Here is a 6008-nt window from a genome sequence, read left to right on the forward strand (position 1 = left end):
ACCCACCTCCTTTTTGCTTATAGTGTTTCGTAGCCTTCTATAGAGACCCAGGCCCTGCCTTATACAGAGTGGCCCATAAGTCACTTTCCCATTTTAAAGTTTAATAATTGTGCTTGTCGTTATTTAAAAACAATTTTTGTTTCAGATTTTAAGAGTTTGTTCCTTGGAAATTTATTATGAAAAAATACACAACGGAGACAAGTGTAGAAATTGTCAAATTTTATTTTGAAAATCAGTGTTTCATTGTTTCAACTCAGAGAGAAGTATGTGTTATTACCAATGGGGGTTATTTACATGACATCATTTTTCATAAACAGCTAAAAAAATCCCATTTTTGTACTTAACATTATTAAAAACAATTAATTAACAAACAAAAGTTTTATTCAATTTTTAAAGGAGAACGTGATCAATGGGCCACCCTGTATATATAAAATTAGAATAACCCATAATCCATGAGCTTTAAATATGCAATACAGAATTTGACAACATTTTGGGTGATATCAGTGTTTAAGAAAGATGCTGACAATATATGCTATTCTTACCTCTCTTATTAATGGAATACAGATTATTAGGTAACAAAGAGGCCAGTTAATATTGTTTTAATTGACAGATGTTCATAAAATTCTCTCTATGAATCAAGTTGAAACAAAATATTATTTGCCTCAATCATGGTAGTCATGATTATGTAGTCATGTCGTCATGATTATGTCCCTCTGTTTAGTTTGAATTCATAAGGAGCTAAGGTTAGGGTGCAGTGGATCATTTTCAAGGGTAAATCACACTGTATGGAAACCTTATATCCTGAATTTAATCACTGCCATTATTACATAGATGTTTTTATATCTTCTTAAAGTCTTCTCAAATATTACTCTATTTTCTAAATAATATCAAACATTTGATTTTATGAGAATTTATATACAGTAAAACCTTGGATTGCGAGTAACTTGGTTTGTGAGTGTTCCATAAGATGAGCAAACGTTGCTAGTACATTTTAACTTGGTAAATGAGCAATGTCTTGCAATATGACATTTTTTTCTGGAATGAATTGTGCTCGCAAACCAAGTTATTACTGTAATTAAATTTTCCACGTTTGCATATTGCAATAGATTGAAGGTTTGTGTCCCCCAATTCATGACTTAAATCCTTTATAATGTGGTGGTATTTGGAGGTGGGGCCCTTGAGAGGTAATTACATAATGAGGGTGGAGCTCCCATGGATGTGATTAGACATCCTTATTAAGGACCCAAAGAGCTCACTTGCCCCTTCTGCATGTTAGGACACAGTGAAATGATGGCTATCTTGAACTAGGAAGCAGGCCTTCATGAAACACTGAATGTATCTGCACCTTGATCTTTGTCTTCCCAACTTCTAGAACTGGGAGAAATAAATGTTTGCTGTCTACCACCCAGTCTCTGGTATTCTGTTATCATAGCCCAAATGAACTAAGACAGACACTTGGTTAATTTTCAGATTTGTATAGTTATTCAAGATGTGTGATAAAAATGTTGGTAGGTTGTCTATGTTCATTGGTATATAACCTTTCTGAAGTCAGGGTAAGTTACTTAATTGTCTTTGTGCTGCTTCCTGCACAATGTGGGTCAAAAATCTACTCCATAAACTTTGTCAGTTACATATTTTCTTGAATTCTTGATTGATTGGAGTGAGAATTTTTACTTGATCTATTGGAGTGATGAATTTTGAGGAACTCTTTCTAATCTATATCTGTACCTATATATATCTATATCTATATCTTTGATATTTACTACATATATTTACCTTATTCATGCCATACTTATAGTTTTTTAATATAAATTTGTTACATTTTCATATTCTTTTACTTTTATTCTTCTACTCTTGGAAAATTGCATTTCATTCTTATAAGATTTTATAAATTTTAACATCTTTGTTTTTAAAGTTACTGTCAAAAAAATTTTTTTTTGGTTACATCTAGAATTTATTTTTTATGATAAAATATACCTTACCTTATCTCCCCCAAGAGGAAAAATAATCTGCCAACATTATGAATTTCAGTAATAATTTGAAAACTTCTATTTAATATGTCAAATTTTCTACATCTAGAAACTTCAAACTTGGGGCCGTTTCCGCTCTTGCTCCTCCTGTTTGTTCAGGCAGAACTGGACTGAACAAGTCTTCTGGCGTGAACTGAGGTCACTCTCCAGTATTCAGCCGATTGCTGGGCTTTTAAGGAGGGTCCAAGATGACTTTGCTCACATGAATGGTGCCTTGGCAGCGATGGCTAGAAGATCAGGCTCATCTGGGCCCCTCTCCTTTTCCATGTGGATACTTGGCTATATAGACAAGATCTCTCCAGTGAGGTTGTCAGACTTGTGAAATGGCAGCTCAGGGTATCAGGGGAGTTAAGATCTCATCCCATCATGGTATCAGCTTAAAGTTCAGCTTCCCAAGTGCCAAATCCAGGCTGCTTCTGTGCATCAAAGTAAAAGATCAACAGAATGAAAAGGAACACTACAACATGGGAGAAAACATGTGCAAACCATATGTCTCATAAAGGGTTAAAATCTGAAAACTATGAGGAACTTCTATAACTCGATAGCAGAAAACCCAAAGAATTCAGTTAAAATATAGGTAAAGGGACTGAATATACATTTTTCCAAAAAAGACAGACAAATAGCCAATAGGAACATGAAAAGGTGTTCGACATTGTTAATCATCACAGAAATGCAAATGAAAAGCACAATGAAATATCACCTCACACCTGGTAGGATGGCTGTTTCAAAGAGAGAAGAAAAGCTGGTAAGGATGCCGAGTAAAGGGACTTCAGTGTCCTGTGGATGGCAATATAAATGTGTACAGTCATTATGGATAATGATATGGAGGTTCCTCAAAAATTGCAAATAGAACTACTATATGATCCAGCAATCCCACTTCTGTGTGTATGTATATCCAAGAATATGAAATCAGTATCTTGAAGACATATCCGCACCCCCGTGTTCATTGCAGCTTTATTCACAATAGCCAAGACATGGAAATAACATGTGTCCCTTGACAGGTGAATGCATAAGTGAAGGCGGTGGTATTTCCTTCAGTGTAATTCTCTTACAAATTTTGTAGGCTTTTTGTTTTGTTTTGTTTTGTTTTGTTTTGAGTTTACTGCATTATATAAGGGCCATATCCCAAAATATCATGAGATTAACTCTTCTCAGGTTTGGGTGAAAGTCCATGTGCAGTGGCGTAATACCCTTAAGCTTCTTAGAAATGTTTTTTGTCTAGTTAACAGAGTTTATGAAACACACGTGAAATCTTTCTGAAGTCTTAACAAACGGCCTCATACCTAGAGCTGTGAGAGGACATTTTATGCCATTTTTTAATTTGAGTGTTTTTTGCTCTTGGAGAGGCTGGGCATGAGAATGAGTTTTATGCTTGAAATGAGTAATTCTTGGCTCCTTTAAATGTTTCTAATTCTGCTGGAAAACTTACCATTTGCTCTTTTAACTCATCTCTCCTTATCCATACTTGAACATATCGTTCACTGCTACAAGACACAGCTGTCATTTTCAATATTCTACTTGGAAATCTTAGCTGACTCCACTGTTCATTTAGGTATATTTTCAATTTTCCCCATTAGTATCAGTGATGGCATTGCCAAACTTTTCTAGCACTGGATAACATGAATCAGTTTTTCTTCAGCCTCCAAGAACAGTTCTTCTTATCTTTTAAGGCTTTAATTACAGAAGTCTTGAAGTTTTTCCAGCTCTTTTAACCTCCTGGTACCAAGGTCAATATCACATGCTTTAAATTTTTGTTATGGAAGCACCACATTTTCAGGTTCCACTTTTTGGTTTGGTTATCTTTTGCTACATAGCAGAAGACTCCAAGTTTTTGTGACTTTAAACAACAACGATTTTATTTTATCTGAAAATTTTGTGGGCCAGGAATTCAGGCAGAGGTTGGTTGGGTATTTCTTCTTCTTCTTTTTTATTATTAGTTTCAGGTGTACAAAACTATGTAATAGTTATACATTTCACCCCTCACAAAGTGATAACCCCCTCCCCCAATCTTTTGCCCCTCTGACATTGTATGTATCTATTACAATTCCATTAACTTTATTTCTTATACTGTACTCCATATCCCAAGACTATATATATATATATATACATATATACATATATATATAAATATTAAATTACAGTTGACATACAATTAATTCAGCTTGAGCTTCAGGTGTTCAGAGCAGTGGTCAAGCATCTACACTGTCCATGAAGTGGTCTCCCTAAAAAGACATGTGTCCACCTGACACCCAACAAAATATTTACAGCATTATCCCTGTGACAATATTGTAGTTTAGTTACCAGTTTATGCTTTCTAATCCCTTCTCCTCCCTCATTACGACCCCCCTTCCCATCTAACATCTATCAGTTTTTCTTCTATATCTCTGAGACTATTTCTATTTACTTTGCTCATTTATTCAGTTCTTTAGATTCCACATATAAGTGAAATCATATGGTGTTTGTCTTTCTCCGACTGACTTATTTCACTTAGCATAACGTTCTCTAGGTCCATCCATATTGTTGCAAATGGTAAGATTTCATTCTTCTTTATAGCAGAGTAATACTCCATTGTATAAATGTACCACAGTTTTTTAATCCAGACATCTACCGATGGGCATTTTGGTTGTTTTCAAGTCTGGCTATTGTAAATAGTATTGCAATAAACATAGGGGTGCATATATTTTTTTGAATTAGTGTCTTGGTTTTCTGTGGATAGATACCCAAGAGTGGAATTGCTGGGTAATGAGATAGTGCCATTTCCAGTTTGCTGCACCAATCTGTAATCTCACCAACAGTGCACCAGGGTTCCCTTTTCTCTACAAACTCACCAGCACTTGTTTGTTGATTTATTGATGATAGCCATTCTGATCGGAGTGAGATGTTATTGCATTGTGGTTTTTATTTGCATTTCTCTAATGGTTAGTGAGGTTGAGTATTTTTTCATATGTGTGTTGGCCATCTGTATGCCCTCTTTAGAAAATGTCTTTTCATGTATCTGCCCATTTTTTAATTGGATTGTTTGTTTTGTTTTTTTTGCTGTTGAGTTGCATGAGTATTTTATGAATTTTTGATGTTAACCCGTTATCAGGTATATCATTGAAAAATATCTTCTCCCATTCAGTAGGCTGCCTTTTTGTTTTATTGATGATTTCCTTTGCTGTGACAAAACTTGTAAGTTTGATGTAATTCGTATGTTTGTTTTTTCTTTTACTTCTTTTGTCCAAGGGGATTTATCAGTAAAAATATTATTCAGGATAATGTCTGCAAATTTACTCCCTATATTTTCTTCTAGGAGTTTCATGATTTCAGGTCTTACATTTAAGTCTTTAATCCATTTTGAATTTGTTCTTGTATATGGCATAAGGAAGTGGTCCATTTTTATTTCTTTGCATGTGTCGGTCCAATTTTCCCAGAACCATTTATGAAATAGCCTATCTTTGCCCCAGTGTAAATTCTTGCTTCTATTGTCATATATTAAATGACCGTATATGAATGGATTTATTTATGTGCTCTCTATTCTGTTCCATTGATCTATGTGCCTGTTTTTATGCCAGTACCATACTGTTTTGATGACTGTAGGCTTGTGTTATGATTTGATGTCGGGTATTGTGATACCTCCCACTTTGTTCTTATTTCTCAAGATTGTCATGGCTGTTTGGGGTCTCATGATTCCATATAAATTTTAGGATTATATTTTCTTTCTGTGAAAAATGCCCTTGTTAGTTTGATAGGAATAGCACTGAATCTATATATCGCCTTAGGCAGTATGGGCATTTTAACTATATTAATTCTTCCTATCCATGAGCATGGTATGTGTTTCCATTTATTTGTTTCTTTTTTAATTTCGTTCTTCAGTGTCTTATAACTTTCTGAGTACAGGCCCTTTACTTCTTTGGTTAAATTTATTCCTAAGTACTTTATAGTTCTTGAAGTAACTGTAAATGGGACTGTGTTCTTAATTTCTCCTTCTGATAGTTT

Source organism: Hipposideros armiger, unplaced genomic scaffold (genome assembly GCF_001890085.2).
Source record: "Hipposideros armiger isolate ML-2016 unplaced genomic scaffold, ASM189008v1 scaffold_258, whole genome shotgun sequence".
In the NCBI taxonomy this organism is placed as follows: domain Eukaryota; kingdom Metazoa; phylum Chordata; class Mammalia; order Chiroptera; family Hipposideridae; genus Hipposideros; species Hipposideros armiger.